The 21,871-nt window shown below is 42.0% G+C and overlaps 1 protein-coding gene across 1 annotated transcript in view; it reads right to left on the bottom strand.

The window, feature by feature from the left end:
• LOC122809630 (cytochrome P450 2D26-like) overlaps positions 1 to 21,871 on the bottom strand; it is an 844,591-nt gene that overhangs the window by 456,657 nt on the left and 366,063 nt on the right. The window lies entirely within an intron of this gene.

The following is a 21,871-nucleotide window of genomic DNA, read 5'->3' as shown; positions in this document are numbered from 1 at the left end:
TTTCTTTAGTATCAGTCCTTACCTATATATAATGTTCAGCCCCTAACATATAGACATGTAATCCTTGTCTGCATAATAACTGTCTTTAGTCTGGGTCATGTCAGCAAAAGGCCCCATGATACTTTTATGCTATTTGACTTAACTAATAAAATAAAAATAAAATAGAATAACAATACATAAAATAAATGAAATAAAAAAGGAACACAACAATGCAGTCCAGAACATGACAGTTATCTAGAGCATACTTTGAACTACTACAAATGCAGCACAGTGGAAGAGTTTGGGGAAATCATACAGTATTATTTGTTTATTTATTGATTAAGAGATGCATTGATGCTCTTATGTACCCAAACATGAACTAAAAACAAGGACCCCTTTCACCCTTGAAATGGACACAAGAAAGACAATATAGGCAAAACTGACAGAAAGCAGAAGTTCTAATAAAATTGTTAGTGAAAGGCAATCCCCAGGATTTAATAAAATCCATGTAGCCATAGTGTAGAGCCTACATGGAATGTTACCATGTCCATGTACACGTTTCCCCCTCGACAAAGCGTCATGCATATTAATGATGGAGCATTGACGAGGGAGAGCCAAGGAACACGGTTATTGAATCAGTGTAAGGAGTGTAGTGTTAACTGTTTCCACAGATGAGTAAGACACCCCCTGTGCCATCCAATTGTATTATATCAATGTAATTTTTTTATTTTAAGAAGCATGCTTGTGTGGTGTGGCATGGAGTGCAGCAATGCTAAGTGGCATCAAGACTCCTGCCAGACATCTAAAAATTGAAACCAAATGCATTTAATTATTTATTTAAATGTCATGTTTATGCATAACTGAGCTGGTTTGTGCAAAGTGGTGCAGTGCTCAGCACTGCTTATAGGTAGCTCAGAGGTATATGTAAAGGTATAGCAGAATTACATATATCCATGTAGCTAAATGGGTAGAGTTACAGCCTCAGGAGCAGTAGGACCAGGAGTTGAATACATGAAAGGGAAAATAAGCATTCATTTTTGAAATACAGATTATGCCCATTGCTTTAAATTATGGCCTGTTACACTCTGCTAAGCTCTGCTAAAACCTGCTAAGCACCGCATAAACAAGATAATGGTTGAAAATGTTTATGACTGCCCGGCTCTGCTTGGCTGGTTTGCACATTGCTAAGCACTGCTAAGCATATGGTTCTACAAGTTTTTGCACTGCTCAGCTCAGCTGTGCTGGTTTGTGTGGTACTATGTGACATGGCAGTTTTTTAAATGTTGCCCAATGGCATGTAATGGTGGACAAACAGGCTATATTAAGCAAGAATACAGCAGCATCCATTGGAGTTATGTCTCTTAAGGGTACTATGGCAGGCATTGGTGAAGGTATGCACTTTCAGATGCATTGTTGGGGCATTCTGTAGTCCAGGGTCATGGTTGAACTCCTAGTAAAAAAACATGATGACCAGCTGCTGCAGGGAGGTTTCCAGGGCTCAAAGTAGAAGGTGGAGACCTGTGACTGGCTGGCAATGGAACTCACTAGTGTTACTGGTATCCCACGCACAGGTAAGCAGTGTCATCACCACCATGATAACTTGAAATATTGAAAGAGGGATCTCTTGGACACCTGGGTCCAAGAAGCTCAGGCAAGGAATGCAATTATGTCAGTAATTTTACCTCTGTTACACCAAAATCTAATCTGAATGTCTGTCAAACTGGTATGCATAATGGTGTGCTTCTCTCTCAACAGCTGCAGAGGAGAGGGCTTGCAGCAGTGAGTCACATGGGGGGCGCTTGGCCAGGTTGCACCATGAGTCTGATGAGTACTGATGTCTCATGCTAACTTTACTGAAATAAGCAAGCAAGAGTAAAGAATTAACTGCAATAAAGTATATACAGTAAAGTTTGTAATGCAATAGATGTGGACTTAGATCTGTACTGCAATAAATGAGTAATGCCAACTGTAGTGAAATAAAAACATGAAACAATGCCATTAACTGCATTAACGTATATACAATAAACTCTGTAGTGCAACAAATGTGGAATTAGAGCTGTATTGCAAGAACTGAATAATGACAACTATTGTGCAATTAAAACTTGAAACAATACCAGTAACTGCAATAAAAGTATAAACAATCATTTGTAGTGCAATAAGTGTAGAATTAGAGCTGTTTTGCAAGACATGAATAATGCCAACTGTTCTGCAATAAAACATGAACCATTACCAATAACACCAAGGCAAATAGTAGAGTTGTATGCATCAGGCTATAAGGTAAGCTGCTACAGTCAAGTGTAACACAGTAATAGTTGTAGAATGCAAATATAATGACTGCCAAATGTATTATTTAACTCATATAGTACTGTTCAAGGCTATTTCTAGGCCAGTATTGTTCACATAATGTTCTGTCAGGTAAGCAATGTATATGGGTGTGGTAGCCCACTCCATGATCTGATATTGTTTGTTGACTTCACAGATATTTCAACCCTCTAACAATATATTGTGTACACCTGCATTCCATATACTAATGTATATATTACCTACTATCTCTGTCACGCTGGTATTTCATGCATGTGTGTTCTACTGTCACTGCAGTCTAGTATAACACTGTAGTACTACTACCAGGTCATATTTTGGTTCCAGATGAGCTCTAGGTAAATATCAGTCAGTAATCAGCAGTGATTCAGTAGCTCAGTTTGTTAAATGCACTTTATGTTGTACATATTGCCACACACAGACCAGGATTCGAATCCAGTACTATGTAACACTAAATATTACAGTATCAGTCATGTAATGTTTACAGATTCTCTCTCCACAGGAATTATAGGTAAATGGTGTAGGTAGCCCATAATATGATTAAATAAGTGTGTGTTTAGATGTCACAGACTATTACAATCATTAGTAAGAATGTGAAAATGCATCATAAAATAAAGGAAATAAATATAATAATAATAAAAAATAAGAAAGAAAATGTGTAATCTTGGTATGGCTGTATGCCTGGAGTGTCTGAAAAAGTTGTTGCAGTCCATTAATAAAGTCCATGCAGATGTCCTCTGCAGTCACTGTTATTGGGTTCCATCCCAATGCCTGCCAAGCAAGACATGCTAGTTGTTTGGTTTCTGTACTGTACACATACATGTCTCTCAAATGTCACGCTGTCATGTAATGTAATTAGTAGTGCATAATCTGTCTGTCACTGGGTTAACATCGAAATGATTACCTAAATTGCAAAGTATCTCTACATCAGCTTACAGTACACATTGGTAGGTATATAGGTTCACCTGATGTGCAAGTGTTCTGTGTAGTTGTGTACCTGCAGTTGTTACTGCTTGGCCCATACCACCCATGTAAATAACTTTTCAGGTATGTATGTGCTACAGTAGCTACAGGGGACTTGTACAAATAAATAAAGCACAGAGCTGTACAATACATAGTAGTACTGTTGTCAAGTAAATATCCTATAATGGTACTAATGGACTGTTTTTCTCTCTCTCTCCCCACCCATTATTTTCATTTATTTATTAATGTTACTCATTGGCTATGGTTTACTATTAACATATGTTGTTGCATTAAACTGTATTTTTGGGCATGTGTTTTATTATCGTTATGTACAATAATGGTTGCATATTAACATATCTTGTTGAATTGCCTGTTTTGTTGGCCTTATGTTGCAACTGTTACTGACATGCTGTTAATATGCTGACTGTGCTGTTATTTATTGTTGTGTTTCACATAATATGCATTGATATGTACTTGGGTTATTTTCACTGTTTTGGCATGCTGTTATTACTAACAATCTTTTGTTCATAACTAACCTATACTTATTGATATTCCTCCATCACCACAGTACATCAGGGTAGGCCAATTCCTGATGACCCACCGACCTTACGTCAACTTGCCGTGGCACCAGGCCTGGCATGTCTGGGAGCCAGGCAGTTGGTGCCCCCTCCACTGCCCCTGCACCACTGGTGGTATTGAGTGGAACTGTCTCAGGGGAAGGGGCGGCCCAGCCTCCCCCTGGGAGTGCTGGCAGAGGGGCTGCAGTCACCCAAGAGCAACTGCCAGTCATGGTGCACAGGATCATTCATCAGACCTATGAACATCACCTGCACCAGACTGAGGGCACGTTGGCAAACCTGGTAGGACAGACTGGCCCTGGTGCCCAGCCCCCAGCACAGCCACCTTCAGGGCACTGAAGAAGCAGTGTCAACTGTCCCATGGGTGGGGACGGGAATCACACTGCTACCATCTATAGGGATGTGCAACTCTGATTCCACAACACCCCCCCATCCAAGGTGTTTAACCCCTCATGTGTCACACACCACCCTTGTCTGCTGTTTTGTCTGTCTTGTCTGTCTAAAAACACATCTACTCCTGCCCAACTTACTTCCCCACATGTACCTTTGTCCTATCCCCAACATTCCACTCTCTCCTTATAAAAAAAGGGCACCTGTCCCACAAAAAATATTGACCCTTACATAGCTCTTCATTTCTCACACATGTACACTGGACACAATTAATTTGGTCTAATTGGCTTGACAACATATTTATGTTGTTCTCATCCCTTTCTCTGGGTTTGAGAGTTCAAATTCAGCTACAAAATCTGTCAGAATGCATAGCTATGGTTCTTTCCTACACCTGTTGAGCACATCCTTACCTGCCTTTCACCCTGCTTGCCCCATTTCATCACTTTCCTATCACCCCCTTTTTCTTTTCTTTATATTTTTAGTGCAGATTTGCATGGAGGGGCACGGTGTAGCATGCTTCATCACTTAGCTCAGCTTTAAAGATTATATGTGTCTATTTCATTGTTACTCACATATAGACAAGAAGCTCCTCTAGCAGGTTTTGAACCCAGACCCCTCTCAACTATAGAACACTGCTTTAACCCACCATGCTACACAGGTCTCAAACCAAACAGCTGTTTCTAGAAAAACATACTGATTGCTACTTACAGTCATTAAGCATGTAACTGAAATAAAAAACTAATGGGAAATATGGGAGTGTAACTTGGACTCTGGTGCAATAATACACTAGTGGACAGCCAAAGACATAATAATGGATATAAATAAGGACTGTGATAGCAGGTACATATGCCCTTTTACCAACAACTTGTGGAAAGACACCTGCCAAGGCAGCAATGGTGAAGTACATGTACACCTGGGAACCTGGTGCAGAAATACAACCATATAAAGCCATGCACATACTCATGGATGTAGAACTCTTTCACAAAGCCTGTATACATGCACATATATATTGCAAATATGCATACATATGCAGTGACTCAGTAGCTCAGTATGTTCAATGCCTTGCTTGCAATACATTTTGCCACACACAGTCCTGGGTTCAAATCTAGTTTTGTGTTGCAGTTCAATTACATTATTGTGATGACAGCAAGTAATGACTGAGTCATTCATTCATAATCCACACAGGTTACTGCTAATTCATAAACTGCTACCCAGTTTTGCAAGTAAAAGGGCTGCAGTTAGGGACACACTGCACATATCTGTACAGCCTAACTATATGTTGCCTACTACTCTGGTAGTGGCACTGTTGCATAACAGACATTACTTACTAACATCCCTCGATTGGACTGTAAAGGGTACCTTTACCCTACCTCTGCTGTAATGACAAGGGTGATACAGATGCCACACATACATGTACAGCTTGCTGACTCTCAAAGTGTTCACACTCCCCCCTATGTATTCTAGCCCACAGCAGCAGCAGTTGCAGCCTGTAGCATACACAGCTGTACATAAAAGTAGCTGCTACAGATGTACCATGCCCCCAACCCCTAGAACAAGGAATCCGGATACAGCCATACTTAATGTGGGGACAAAGGCCCAGAGTTAGGGACATGTTCTACAGTTTGCTTTTACAGAGATACTCAGGTGATAGAATAACAGCTATGACATCAGCATGCATATTCTGATGGGTATGCAATCTGACACTCAAATGTATGTCTTTCATTACTGACTTCAACCCACAATGATTTGCCAATGATTTGACAGATAACCACAATGTCATGGGACACTGAACACACGTATTAGGTGAAACTGTGGACATACTGCATAAATATCTACAGTTGACAGTTATGATACCTACACTCTGGGATGGTGTAGTCTCCACACCTCAGTAATGTTGATCTGAACAGCTATGAAAGGAGGCCAGGTCTATATAAAGGTCTTATATATTGCACTGTGGTGGTATGTCATAGGTTCATAGGTAGGTACTAGGCTATCAGCTCTAGGACCTATACAAGCTGAGCCAAAAAGGTACCCTGGCTTTTGCCACCCAAGAAAAGTATTTTCCTGTGCCACTGTCAAGCAGAGTCACAGAAGTGATCCCTGGGGTGAATTTCCTATTTCCCATCCAATCATCAAGATTTTTCTTGAAGAGTGCTAATGAGGAGCTTTGTTTGATATAGATAGGTAATTTATTCCAGAGTATGGTAAGTCTCTGGGACAGGAATCTATCCCTCCGGCATGTTCTGTTTATTGTGGTGACAAGGCTTAGGTCCCTAGAGCATGTAGCTCAGAGGGATTGGGATTTCTTTAAGTGAAGCATGTCCAACAGCTCTGGGTTTGACATAGCTTTGCATGTTAGGCAGAGATCACCTCTGAATAGGCGATATGCGACGGAGTAAAGCTGGAGTTTTTTGAGACAGTATGTGTAGGGCATCTGTTTGAGGCTGGTAATCCTCTTTGTGAGGTATTTCTGTGGCCTTTCCAGTTGTTGTAGATGTCTTGTGAGGTACATACCAAAAGGGGTGTTGTACTCTATAATGGGTCTAATGAGTGATGAGTAGAGGGGAACAATGACCTTTTTTTTCCAGATGAGAAACCTTTTGTGATGAGGTGTGCCATGTAGAAGGATTTCCTGACTACTGTGGCAATGTAATTATCAAAGGAGAGACTACTGTCCACCTGTGTCCCAAGGTCTCTTATCACACTTTTGGTGTTAAGTATACTACTGCCTATGTTGTAGTTCATGGGTACAGAGTTTTTACCAAAGGGTAAACAGCCTCTGCAAGGCTCGAAACCAGGACCATGCACACCATAGACAGAGGGATTTATCACTAAGCCATGCCAGACATTGGCTAATGACAGTGCAATTCAGCTATTCTGGTTGCAGTTAGCAGACCAGGACCCTGCACACCATAGATAGAGGGATTTATCACTAAGCCATGCCATACATTGGCTAATGACAGTGCAATTCAGCTATTCTGGTTGCAGTTAGCATGCATATTCTGATGGGTATGAAATCTGACACTATTTAAGAAAAATCTTGATGACTGGATGGGAGATAGGAAATTCACCCCGGGGATCACTTCTGTGGCTCTGCTCAACAGTGACACAGGAAAAAAATGTTCTTGGGTGGCGAAAGCCAGGATACATTTGGCTAGGCTTATATAGGCCCTAGGGCCAATAGCCTAGTACCTAACTATGAACCTATATCAGAGCCACAGACTGGTGCAGAGGCAATTACTTGTTAATGAGCATAAGCTTCAAAAGGCAAGCAGCTGGTTATGGGGAACAAGTCTGCATGAGACTTACCTCACAGACACTCATTGCAAAACAGTACTGGAAGCAAAGTTCAAAAAAGGAGTACTGCACTCTACCAGGTATGTAAATAATTTCTCTATATAACAGGATATAGATGGAGGGATGGAGGGATGGGGAATAGGGATTACAACAGTAATCCTGTCCTAGATCTATGGTAATAACAAGTCATTGATACTCTGCTGTCCTTCACCTACACGCATGCCTCTCAACTGTCCCTGATTTCACTCAGATATTTGCTGTGTCCCTCTTAATCTCTGTTACAAAAGATGGCTGTTTTAGGAAAGCCAGTGGATTACATGTATTACATAGTGACAATAAGGAAGGGTATACACTCCTGTAATGTCAAATGATGTACAGTAATTCATCTCCTCTCTTTCTGTCAATGTCTCACATAAATAGTACTAACATTTTCAAAGTGCTCCTGATGTACTCTGGCTAAGTGCCTGTTTCTGTTGACATTTGTCCCTGTTTTGTTGAAAGCTATGCCTAACATACCTGTCAACCTCTTACAGCAAGAAATCTGGACAAAGCCATATTTAATGGAGGAACAAAGGCCCAATATTAGGGACACTTGGTAGATATTGCTCTTGCAAACTACAGCAGTTAATAGAATGACAGGTATTACAGTAGCCATGGCTGGGTTCTGCAGGGTATGAAGTGTGAAACTCAGATGTCTGTCTTTATTTTCTTACATCAAGCATCAATGATTGGCCAACCATTTGTCACACATTCACAAGCTTGTGTGAAAATCATCAAGACTATGAGACAAAGATCTTGATATTCTGCAAATATCTGTATAGTTGAGAGGTATGATGCCTACAGGAAATATATACTGCAGCAGGTTTGCATTGTTTACTGTCAGTGTGGTACATTCATATCGCTGGACTGTCCCCATACAGTTTTTGTAATAGCACACTGCTATTAGTCTGGCAGTATCTGTGTGACACATTAGTGGAAGTTTGTCCATAGGGGACACACCACAGTAGACTGTAGTGCTGAATGTAGGGACATGCAGCAGAATCTGCCATGGCACACAGGAACATACCCCAGTATTGCTTCTATCTTTGTGGTATCCACACATGTAGTGTGTTGGCAGACTGTAGGGTATGACATGTGACGGAGAAATGTATAGGGTAGGACATTATGGGTGTGCTGGATCTGTACATAGTGGGCATCCACGTACCTGGTCCTGTACTGTGTTCCCCTTTTGTTGTCATTCAGGAACCATGTATCACAGGAGACAACCCCTTCTCACAGGCAGAGAATGACATCATACTGGATGGGCCGTGACATCACCATCAGATCTTGTGATCCAGGGGAAGGCAGAATCAGGGACAGTATGCAGCACTGTGGGCAGACCTTGTACAGGATGTAAATCAGATTGGCCAACAGGACAGGACCTATGAGCAGGTCCAACATCGGGTCACAGACATGCTGAATGCTGCACGTCAAAGGGCAGCTGCTTTTGCCATGGAATGTGCCACCACCAGTGAAGAGCCTGTAAAGGAGCAATGAGTCTCAGCCACAGAGGAATTCCTGGTTTACTTAGGACCAAATTACAGCTCCCAGGCATCCATCATGCCATACATCATGGAGGTGGGTGCCACAGTGTCCAGAGCAGAGGAGCATCCAGGTAAGCTTACTGTGTTCACCAGTGCAATACTGTATCAGTCATAGTGGCAGGCTGTACATACCTGTACATTGGTGTCATGTCTATCTACATTGGGGGGTTTGGGGTTTACACTCAGTTCTGCACACATATTCAGAATGTTAGCAATACAGCCAGTAACACAGCAGCTTCTGTAAAGTGGATATATGTTCATATTACCTTGTAGTGCTGCAACATTTGGTGGTGCTGACAATAACTCTCCCTCATCTTTTCATAGGTCTATTAGGTGCTGCCTAAGCCTGTGGTCCTGTTTCTGGTAAGTACGATACTGTTATTTTACAGATCATATATACCCTGTGAAAGCTAAGGGTTGCCATATTGCCCTATGTGCAAATGTTGTGTTTAGGCAGAGTAGAATATTTATATATTCCATTCTGGAACAGTTAACTACAGTTAATAGGCTGGGTAATCACAGGTGTGTATTTGAATGAACATTAACATGTGTGCACTTATAGTTATGAGCAACTATGCAGCCTGGTATATATGAGGCAATTGTTCCAAGATGCCTGTTCAAACACAAAAGGGAGATGGTGCATACCTGAGGCAGTGACACTATTAGTGGCATATCATTCGCAAGATAGGTGTGCTGGGTTTATGTGTAGTTATATCATGTATAGTGCCATATTGCATACCTTACAGGTATATTTTACTGGCAACTTTAACTGGATGAAGCTAAAGTGCATGTTATAAAGGCCTTGATCTGTATTTATATGTTATGAGGTTGTCTGTTGTACATAGGAGTGGAGATGAAAAGATGTGAGACTGGTAATGCAGTTGTGGATCCTCATCTGTATGAGTCTGTGTGGATTACCATACATAACAGTGCAGGTAGTAATGCACTGCTTTTGTCTCGGTTTTTACAGGTGACCATGGGAGTCGGAGTCTGTCACAACCTGATGTTGGGGGCTGAATCTGTCCCATGGGTTGACATCCCTCTACTGCCCCTATTGCCTCTGCACACAGTCAGTATGCCCACACATACCCAGTCCACACAGGCCACAGATATTGAACAGTCAGATGGTGGAGACATTGAACAGGGAAGTGTGGCAACTATGGCTCCAGTGAGTGTAGACACTGGCCATAGCCAGAGTGCTAGTGATGTCCCACACAGGCAGACTGACAGGGGTGCTTGTAAGAGGCCTGCTGTTTGTCCAGCACCTGTTGCTGGTGTCACATCACAAGTCATTCGACATTTCGGGCCATCATGGAGGCACAGGCATGTTTTGAATGCAACACCATATGTATGCTTAAGGTTATGGATGCAGCACAGTCTGACATCCGTGACTACCTCTACTGTATTGGAGACACCCTGGATCAGTTTACTGATGCAGTGGACAGACAGTAGGCTGAGACAGTGTCTGTCTTGGAGAGCACATTGTTTCTGCAGGAACATTTGGTTGGAGTTGGTCTTCGGACACATGGACATAGGTCAGCAGTATCATCTGCTGAGAGTCCACATGGCCATGCACATTAACGCTCCTGTAGTGGCACTACCTCCAGCACTACAGAGTTTAAGTGTGCTGTCCACACCACAATGTGGCAGGCCATGGGACCGTGGTCCTGGGTGGCTCCATGGGGAACACAGCCCCAACAGACATCAGTCACCATCAGGTACTAGCACCACATCTAACCTTGGACATGATGGTGCCAGTGCTACTCCTGGCAGAGCCAGTTCCCATGTTCATGGCCAGAGATGGGGACCTTTCCACTCTATCATGATTGGTCCACAGCTGTCCAACATGCACACATGTACGGCTAGCACTGTTCTTGACTGCTCTTGTCTCCGGCCATGAACACACGAACTGGCTCTGCCAGAAGCACTGGCACCACCATGCCCCATGGCCTGCCACATCATGGTGTGGACAGCACATCTCCCTCTGTAGTGGTGGAGGTACTGTCACTATGGGAGTGTGACTGTGTGTGGCCATGTGGACTCTCAACAGATGGTGTTGCTGACCTACCTCCATGTGTATGATGCCCAACTCCAACCAGATGTTCCAGCAATGATTATGTGAGGTCCAAGACAGACACTGTCTCAACCCACCACCTGTCCACTGCATCAGTGAACCAATACAGTGTGTCCCCAATGTGGTGGAAGCAGACTGTGCTGCATTCATAACCCTAAGCATACATCTGGTGTTGTGTCCAGAACGTGTCTATACCTCCATGACAGCCCAAAACGTATGTGATGTGACATCAGCAACAGTTGGTGGACAAACAGCAGTCTCCCTATGAGCATCCCGGTCAATCTGCCTGTGTAGGACCTCACTAGCTCTCTGGCTATGACCAATGTCTACACTCATTGGAGCCATAGGTGCCACACTTCTCTGTTTAATGTCTCCACCTTTTACCTGTCCAATATCCATTCCCTTTGGGGATTGGGTATGTGTGGGCATACTGACTGAGTGGAGACACAATGGGGGCAGAAGTGGGATATCAACCTCTGGGACAGATTCATCCCCTGACAACCCCACCTGTTCCTCAATATGGCCACCATCATAATCAGAGTCCACTGAGATTCAGACATCAGGTTGAGAGGGGGACAGACTCTAACCTCCCTGGTAACTAAGAGAAAAGCAGTACATTACTACCTGCACTATGTATGGTAATCCACACAGACTCATACAGATGAGGATCCACACCTGCAGTATCAGTCTCACGTCTTCTCATCTCCACTCACATGCACAACAGACTACCTCACAACATGCAGACACAAGTCAAGACGTTTACAATATGCACTTCAACTACATCCAGTTATAGTTGCCAGTACAATATACCTGTAGGATATGCAGTATGTCACTGTATGTGATAGAAATACACATAAAACCCAGTACCCCTATCTTGAGAATGATAACCCACTGCTAGTGTCACTGCCTCAAGTATGTATCAGCTCTCTTTTGTGTTTGCACAGGCATCTTGGAGCAATTGCCTCATGTATACCAGGCTGCATAGTCACTCATAACTATAAGTATAAACGTGTCAATGTTCATTCAACTACACACCTGTGATTACCCAGTCTATGAACTGTAGTTAACTTTTCCAGAATGGAACATGCAAACATTCTACTCTGGCTAAACACATTTGTACAAAGGGCAATATGGCAGCCCTTAACTTTCAAAGGGTAGATATGATCTGTAAAACAACAGTGTCATACTTACCAGGCACAGAATCCCAGCCTTGAGAAACTCCTGATGGACCTAAGAATAGGTGAGGGTAAGGTATTGTCAGCACTGCCACATGTTGCAGCGCTGCAAGGTAATAACTATATATATCCACATGTACAGTAGCTACTATGATAATGGCTATATTGCTGATATTCTGAGGATGTGTGCAGAATTGTGCACACCTGTGCATAACACCCAACACCCCATGCTGATAGACCTGACTCCCATGTACTGATATGTAGAGCCTGCCACAATGACTGATACAGTAATACAGTGGTGAAAACAGTCAGCTTACCTAGATGCTCCTCTTCAGTGGACACTGTGGCACCCACCTCCAGGATATATGGCATGATGGCTGCCTGGGAGCTGTTGGTTGATCCTTGGTTCACCAGGAATTCCTTTTTGACCGAGACTGGTTGTTCCACCCCAGGCCCTCCACCAGTGGCAGCACAATCCCTGGCAACAGCAGCTCCCTTTGCTGTTCAGCATTCACCATATCTATGGCCCTGTGTTGGAACTGCTCATAGGTCCTGTCCTGTTGGCTAATCTGATTAACAGCCTGCACAAAGTCTGTCCACAATGTCATCTGCTGTTCACAATTGTGCTGACCCCTAACAAGCAAGATGTGATGGTGGTGTCTGAGGCCATCCAGTATAATGTCATTCGCTGCAGTTGTGAATGGTGGATGCCTCCTGCGGTACATAGTTCCTGAAAGATAACAAGGGGAGAACACATTACAGGACTTGATACATGGACATCCACTATGTACAGATCCTACATGCACATTATGGCCTGTATTATCCACTGCTCCCTCACACATCATACCCAACAATCTGTAAACACTCTACATGTGTGGATATCACCAAAGTATGAGCAATACTGGGTTATATCCCTGTGAGCCATAACAGATTCTGCTGTATATCCTGGCACCCATCACTGCAATCTACTGTGGTGTGTCCACTACAAGCAAATTCCCACAAATATGTCATACAGCCACTGTCAGACAAATAGCAGTGTGCTATTACAACTATATGGAGAAAGTTCAGCAACACCAGTGTGCCACAATGACACAAAGCAATGCACATCTGCTGTAGTATATGTTCCCTGTAGGCATCATACTTCTCAACTATACAAAAGTTTGGAGAATGTCAGGATGTTTGCCTCATACGTGTGGTCCTTTCCACACAAACTTGTGGATGTCTGACAAATAATTGACCAAGCATTGATGATTGATGTAAGGAAATAAAGTCAGAATCTGACTTTTGCATGTCATACCCGTCAGAAAACAGTTATGCTACAGTAGTATCTGTTAGTCTACTCATGCTCTTAGTTTGTACGGACTATATTTATACCCTGTCGCTGGGTTTGGTTCTTTGACCCCCATTAATTATGGCTTTGCCCTGAATATTTACTGAAGGAGGTTGACAGGTATAGCTCTAAACCAAACAGGGATAAATGTCAATGAAACAGGGACTTGGGACATTCAGGGACACTTTTACAATGTTAGAACTATTTATATGACACATTCACAGAAGGAGACAAGGTGAAATACAGTACATTGTTTGAAGTTACAGGGGTGTACACCCTTAGTTATTGTCACTATGTATTACTTGTAATACACTAGCTTTCCTACAACAGCCCATCATTGCAGGCAGGATTGACAGGGACAGAGCTGCGATGTGATTGAAAGCTGGAACAGTTGAGAGACATGCCTGTAGGTGTTGGACATCAGAGTATTACTGGCATGTCAATACCATAGATCTAAGACAAGTCTACTGCTGTAATCTATATTCCCCATACCTCCATCTTCCCATCTGCATCCTATTATATGGAGAACTGTATTACATACCTGGTGGACTGCAGTTTTCCTTTTTTGAATCTTTTCTCTGGAAATGCTTTAGACATACACTATCTGTGTGACTGAAATCTCATACAGGCCTGTTCCCCATAACCACTTGATTGACTTTTGATGGTAATGTTAATTAACAGGTAATTGCCTCTGCATCAATCTGTGGCTCTGAATTGCTAACTGCAGCTAGAACAGATGAATTGCATTGTCACTAGGCAATGACATGTCACCACAGTGCAATATATAAGGCTTTCCTGTAGGCCTTGACTCCTTTCTTACTGTATGAGATGGAAGTTACTGAGGTGTGGAGACTGCAGCATCACAGAGGGCAGGTACAAATACTGTCCACAGTAGAGATTTATGATGTATGACCACAGTTTTGCCTCATATGCTTGGTCAGTGTCCCATGACATTTTAATCATCTGGCAGTTAACTGGGAAATATTTTGGGTTGAGGTCAGTAAGGGACAAGAGACATATGAGTGTCACATTTCACACTCATCAAAATATGCATGCCAATGCAGTAGCTGTTATTTTATCAATCTACTATCCTTTGTAGGGGCATATTGATACACATGTCCCAAGCTCTGGGCCTTCTCCCCACATTAAGTATGACTGTGTCCAGATCCCTTGTTCTAGGGGGTTGTGAGGTACAGTAGGTCTGTAGCAGCTACCTTTACATACAGCTATGTATGCAGCAGCAGCCTATTACATACAGGGGGGGAGTGTGAACACTTTGGTGGACAGCAAGCTGTCTGTGTAATTGTGGCAGCTGTGTCAGGCCTGCCATTACCACATAGCCATGGTAAGGATAGTCTATACAGTCCAATCAGTGAAAGTGCTTAAAGTACATCTGTTATAAAACAGTGCAAATAGAGTAGTAGATGAAATACAGCTAGGCTATATGGATATGTGCTTTGTGTATCTGCCTGCAGATCTTTTTCTTGCCAGTCTGGGTGGCAGTTAATAACATAGCAGTGACCTGTGGGGATTAAGATTGCATGACACAGTTGGTACTTGCTGTCTTCACAATAATGTAATTGAAGTGCAACACAACACTGGATTCAAACCCCAGATGGTGTGTGGCAAAATATACTGCATGCAAAGCATTTAACAGACTGAAGTACTGAAACACTGCAAAAGCATACACATTTGCAAGATATATGTGCACATATACAGGCTGTGAGAAACATTTCTACATCCATGAGTATGTGTGTGGCTTTATATGGTTGTATGTCAGAAAAATATGTATTAGTGCATGTATTAGTAATATGCTTAGTGCATTTAAGGCTTGAAAAGGGTTAACACATTTATTCTATTTCACACTGCATAAAATCTGTACGAATTGCAGAAGCTTCCTTACCTTGTATTGTCATGAAATATGCGCAGCTATAATCTTTTGCTTATGCTTTAGAAATTTACAGGGAAGCAGATAATTTCTGCTTATGTCAGGAAAATAATGAATAGATGTATCACTTGTTATGAGACTTAGACAAGGAGTTCCGCTTGTGCTGTGAGAAATCCGCTTGTGCTGTGAGAAAATACACAGCTGCAGAAGCTATAGATAATCAGAACAAAGACTGCTTGAAAATATGAACTGCAATCAGCATTTGCTTGTGCCTAAGTTAGAAAAGTACCTTGAAATGTAAAACATGTATTAGAACTACACAATAGAAGCTTGTAACGGGCTAGAGCCCACCAAGGCCAGGTTGTTTTTCTCAAAATGTTTTTCATAAATCCAGTTATGTCAGCAGAAAATCTGAGTAACATCTGCTGAAGAACAATACTGAAAGTTGTGTTTGATTACATCAACCATAGAAGGCAATGTCTTGTAGAACAGTATAAGAATAGCATACTTCCTGTTAGTAGTTAGGCAAAATCCTGTATTTGCATGTTTTTGTCTCCTTGCAGCAAGTTATTAAATGTGCCTTATCTGAACCTTACGTGTATTGGTCTTTGAAGTTTTTTCCTTTGACAGATTGGTCCTTCGAGCCGGAAACCCTCACTTCGCCTTGAATCAGACAGGTCAGGTGACTTGAAACCGTACGGGGAAGAAACCACATCGGTTCTTCTTATTTGAAAAGCTCTCAGACTGAATTGTCATACAAAAGAGGCCAGCCACTTTCTGATCTGCGACTGAGAGACGGGTTTTTCCACGAACCAGGTGATCAATCACGAAGGCTCAGGTAAGGTGAATCTACCTTTTTTCTCTTTTAGATCAGGGACTAGATTTGTATTGTTTTTGTCAGGACTGTATTTTTTCAAGTCAGGGACAGAAAAGATCAGGGAAACAGACCAGGTAGGCAGTCATTCTGAAGAGACTATAACAAAATCCATGGTACTATGTTAAAAATAAGGAGTTACGTAATGACTAAAAAGGGTAGAACAAAATGGGTAATAATTACACAAAAATACCCCAAAATCCGCCGTTAACTGAAGACGTGAAATACATGCAGTCACAGCGTGCTGATAATATTAAATAATACTCAAAATGGGTTAATAAGTATGAATTTCATGGTAAATTGGAAAAATCCTCACTTGCCAAACTTGTCAAACAGCTTAAAACTGATTCCAAAGGTCGGGTAAAAAAGCAGTGCCAATTAGGAATTCCTCAGGCACACAGGTGGATTGAGGAAGTAAACCGTAGGGAACAAAAGAGTAATAATTCAAAAGCAATGTTTTTAGATAAGGAGAACAATAACTTAGTAATAGCATCGGCCCCTCCGCCTACCTTACCAGAATATAAAGCAAGTGAACAAGTTAGTCCACCTCTGCGATATCCTGCTGCCACTGTAAACAGAGACACTACAAAAGCAAAAACGTTTATTAGAGATCCCATCGAGACCAGGTCTCAAACACGGGCAGGTAACTCAAAAGGGGACATTGAATTATATCAAATGGGTTAGGAATTCACGATCTATGAGTGAAGAAGAAATATGCCCACTCATAGAAGTACCTAATCCTCAGGCAGGGCAAGAAGGTCAGGACCCAACTATTCTAGTGTATAGACCCTGGACTCCGGAAGACATCTGAAAAGCCACTGAGGGAATTCCCTATCCAAAAGTTAATTTCAGAAAGTTCTTAGAAGATTTACAAGGAATGAGGCTAAGTTATAACTTAAACGGAGAAGAGGTTGAAAAAGTAATCAGACAAATTGTGGGACCGGATTGGCACATGATTATTGGCAACTGGAATCCCGGTGACACTGTGCTCAGGCCCCTCCCACATAGCAGCGCAGAGCTAGACAACAGAGTGAAAGGTTTTACAGACTGAATCTCTGAGAAATGGAAGCCTAGGGCAGACTGGACTTGCATTAATCAATGCATCCAACAAGAAGGCGAAACTATTGACAGATATTATGCTAGACTGTTAGAATGTTTTAATAACCACTGTGGAATGCAGGTTCCTGAAGATCAGACACAAGATTCCCAATATGAGCAGCAGTTAAAGAATGCATTCTTGAAAGGCAGCATTGCACCCATAAGCAGTTTTATTACAAAGCATATGGTAGACCATCGTACAAGCAGGTTACAGTCATTACTTGAATATGCTAGGCATGCTGAAAGGCATTTTAATAGCAAAAAGAAAAAGAAAGCCCAAGTATTTTCTGTAGAAGATGGAGCAGAAGTTTATGTAGTACAGTCTGGGAAAAGGGGCAAGAGAAATGCCCAGGGAAACAAACAATCTGATCAGCGATCAGAGGACTTTGAAGGGCGAAAGAAAAGGGGTGAATGTTTTAAATGTGGTAAAAAGGGACACTTGGCAAGGGATTGCAAGAAAAACAAGAAGGCAACCATGGAAGACAAGGAGGGTGAGGACTGACTATGTGATAGCCAAGAATCACTAGAAGGGGATAGTGGAGAAAGGAGAAATGAGAACGTGATAGAAGGAGTAGAGGATGTGACAGACGAAATAGAGGAAATGCAGGAAGTTACGGATAGTGACGAAAATGAAATATTGGATTTAGCTTTATTGAGCTTAGAGCTCTATTTAGCAGACACAAAACCAGGAGTTACACTCCTGGTAGAAGGGAGGGAGGTCAAATTCTTGTGTGACTCACGGGCATCACGGACCCTGATACATCCCTCCAAACTGCCAGAGTATTCAGAGTCACCTGATTACATACTAGTGAAAGCAGCTAATGGACAGCTGTATCGGGAGGCCCTCTCCCATAATATTGCAATAACTGATCCTGTTTCAGGATTGACCCAGAAGAGCAAAATTGTTGTTTCCGCAAAATGCCCAGTAAACCTCTTGGGCAGAGACCTTATGCAGCTATTTGGTATAGCAGTAGTTCCGACTATGCAGGGTATGGAAGCACAGTGACAAATTGATACCTTTACAGTGCAATCGGAGGGTGAAATGTTCTATTGGTACAGCCAGGACTTGGTTACGACTGATCCAGTGGCAGTGACCGAAGAGTTGATGAACGTAGCCATCAGCAAGTTACCCTCCCTTGACACTGATAAACAACATTTGTTGCACTGTACACTGTATTATTGTAACACACCAGGACCTGATAAGGAATATGAGCAAGAATTATTTAGAAATCGTGCAAGCAGATTGATATTACGTAATCTGTACTGGGATATGGAAGAGAACAGTATAGCCAGCTGTTCATTGCCCCAGGAGTTCTTTGCACTCTATAAATCTAATCGATTACCACATGTTAGCTTAACTAAGGACAAGAATGTAAAATGGGTAGACTTAGGAGAAAAGGTCACAAGATGGGAAAAGCAGACAGAGTTAGAACTGTCAGAACAGAGAATACAAATGCAGAAGGTGAATTGGATAACTCAGACCCACCCAGTCATGCACTTGCAGTCTAGCAAGGACAGCTGGTTAGCACTCCTATTAAAGGAGGAAGAGAATGCCTTACAGAATATACCAGAAACTCTTTGGTCAACAGGAAAGTCAGATGTAGAACTTATTCGTACAGAGGGACCAGTTACTATCATGCCAAATTCAGCATTTAGACCACAGAAAAGACAGTATCCCTTAAGAAAAGATGCAGAGGTAGGAATCAAACCTATTATAGCAGCTTTACTTAAGGAAGGGGTGCTGGTGGAATCTCCTGATTCACCATGTAACACACCCTTATTTCCTGTTAAGAAAGCGAATGGGGAATGGCGTATGGTCCAAGATTTACGACCCAGTAATACCAAGGACACCTACAGTGCCAGACCCACACACCCTGTTGAATGATTTAAAACCTCAACAGAAATATTTTTCTGTGGTAGATATCAGCAATGTGTTATTTTCGATACCGATACACCCTGACAGCCAATATTGGTTTGCATTCACATTTCAGAGGAAAAGGTATACATATACATGACTACCACAGGGATATTGTGAAAGTCCGACAATATTCTCACAAGAAATGGCAAGCAACTTGGCGGGATTTACCCCACCAAGAGGCAGTCAGATTTTACTTTATGTTGATGATATCCTGCTGGCAGCTCCCACCCAGCAAGATTGCAAAGAAGATACCATAGCGCTATTACAATTTTTAGCCACTGAAGGACATAAAGTAAACAAAAATAAACTGCAGCTTTGGAAAAAACAAGTGAAATACCTTGGATATGTAATATCCAAAGAGGGTAGGACATTAGATGAGGACAGAAAAATAGCGATTTTACAAGCAACAAAACCCACTACCAAGAAGGAAATGATGTCCTTCCTGGGTACGACTAATTTTTGCCAGAGCTGGATTCCAAACTATGCCTTGGAATCTGCACCACTGACTAACCTGATATATAAAAAGCCTATGGCAGCACAGGATTTGTTACAATGGACACCAGAAGCAGAATCTGCTTTCAGCAAACTGAAACAGTTAATAGTGTCCTCATTAGTTTTAGGATTACCAAACTATCATAAACATTTTTTCCAAACTGTAGATTGTAAGCAAGGTTATATGACATCAGTGCTGACACAGCAGCATGGGGACAAGCAATGCCCTATTGCTTATTATTCATCACAACTAGACCCGGTGGCAAGGTCTTTAGCTCACTGTGTACAAGTGGTAGTTGCAGCTGCAATGGCAGTACAGGCTTCGGCCTCAGTAGTTTTATTTCACCCTCTCACTTTGAGAGTGCCTCAGGCAGTCGCGATTATTTTACTGCAAGAGAAGGTAGCATATCTTTCCCCTGCTAGACATCTTTCCTGTATGATTATATTGTTGAGCCAACCTCATATGACAATTGAATGGTGCATGACTTTGAACCCTTCTACCTTGCTCCCAACCCCTGCAGATGGCACACCACACAGCTGCCTGCAGGTGATTGAGCAAAAGACACTGCCTAGAAAATATCTCACGGATGTTCCCTTGGATGATGCCAAGGTGACATACTACATGGATGGCTTGTGCAAAAGGGGTCCTGCAGGACAGAACCTAGTAGGATATGCAGTAGTTTCTGATACTGAGACCACAATTTATCTGCACAGGCAGCAGAATTGATTGCCTTGACATGGGCATGTACCTTAGCAAAGGGTAAATGTGTGAACGTTTTTACTGACAGCCAGTACGCTTTTTCTACTGTACATGTTTTTGTGCAACAGTGGAAAAATCGAGGAATGATAACATCTACTGGCAAACTAATCAGTCATGCACAGTTTATTTTAGATCTTTTAGAATCTATTCAGTTATCTCAGAAAGTAGCTATTTGTAAATGCACAGCTCATACCAAACAACAGGATAGGATTTCAAAAGGTAATGCGAGAGCTGATACAGCTGCAAAACAGGCAGCTTCAGAAGTATTTATTTCAGATGAGGAATTACAACCCTCTGAAATTTTAGACTTAGAAATGTTAAAGACAATGCAGACACTTACTACGCAGGCTGAAAAACAAAGATGGGTAAGATGAGGAGCAATTCTCGAAAAGGGGCTGTACATCTCTAAAGAAGGGAAACCGATATTACCATCTAATTTGTTTAGATATGCAGCCTTGTTGAGCCATGGGCAATGCCATGTCTCAACAGGGGGGCTGGTACAGCTGGTGAACCAAGTGTTCACAACGTATGGATTTACAAACTACTCTAAAAATTTTGTTTGATGTGTCACGTTTGTAACAAACATCATGCACAAGGGGCATTAAAGCCTAAGCAAGGGAGTTTCCCTACACCACCATATCCATTTCATACTATCTGTATGGATTTCATAAAATTGAACAAATGTGAAAATAAGAAGTATTGTCTTGCCATTGTAGATATGTTTTCCAGATTGCTAGAAGCCTTTCCGACTAAAAATCCAGATGCGGCTACCATAGCAAAAATCCTCATTAAAGAAATCATCCCTAGATTTGGCATTCCGGAAAGGATCTACAGTGACAATGGTACACACTTTGTAAACCAAACCATACAGCTGTTAAGTAAACATTTTGGTATTTCTTTAAAAAATCATTGTGCATATCATTCGCAATCTGCAGGGCTAGTTGAGAGGTATAATGGGATTTTGAAAAGTAAGCTAAGAAAGTTGATAGTAGAAACAGGGAGAAATTGGGTGTACTGTCTGCCCCTGGCACTGTTGAGCATGAGAACTGTTCTGAATGCAAAAGGATTGACTCCTTTTGAAAAATTATTTGGAAGGGCTTATTATATGCCTCAGTGGAAACCTCTCATGCCCACAGACCAGGAAGCCGACTGT

This window comes from Protopterus annectens, chromosome 8.part0 (assembly GCF_019279795.1).
Source record: "Protopterus annectens isolate FY-2018-M chromosome 8.part0, PAN1.0, whole genome shotgun sequence".
Lineage (NCBI taxonomy): Eukaryota > Metazoa > Chordata > Ceratodontiformes > Protopteridae > Protopterus > Protopterus annectens.
Note: the sequence above shows the minus strand (reverse complement) of the source record. Positions and strands in the feature narration are given on the sequence as shown.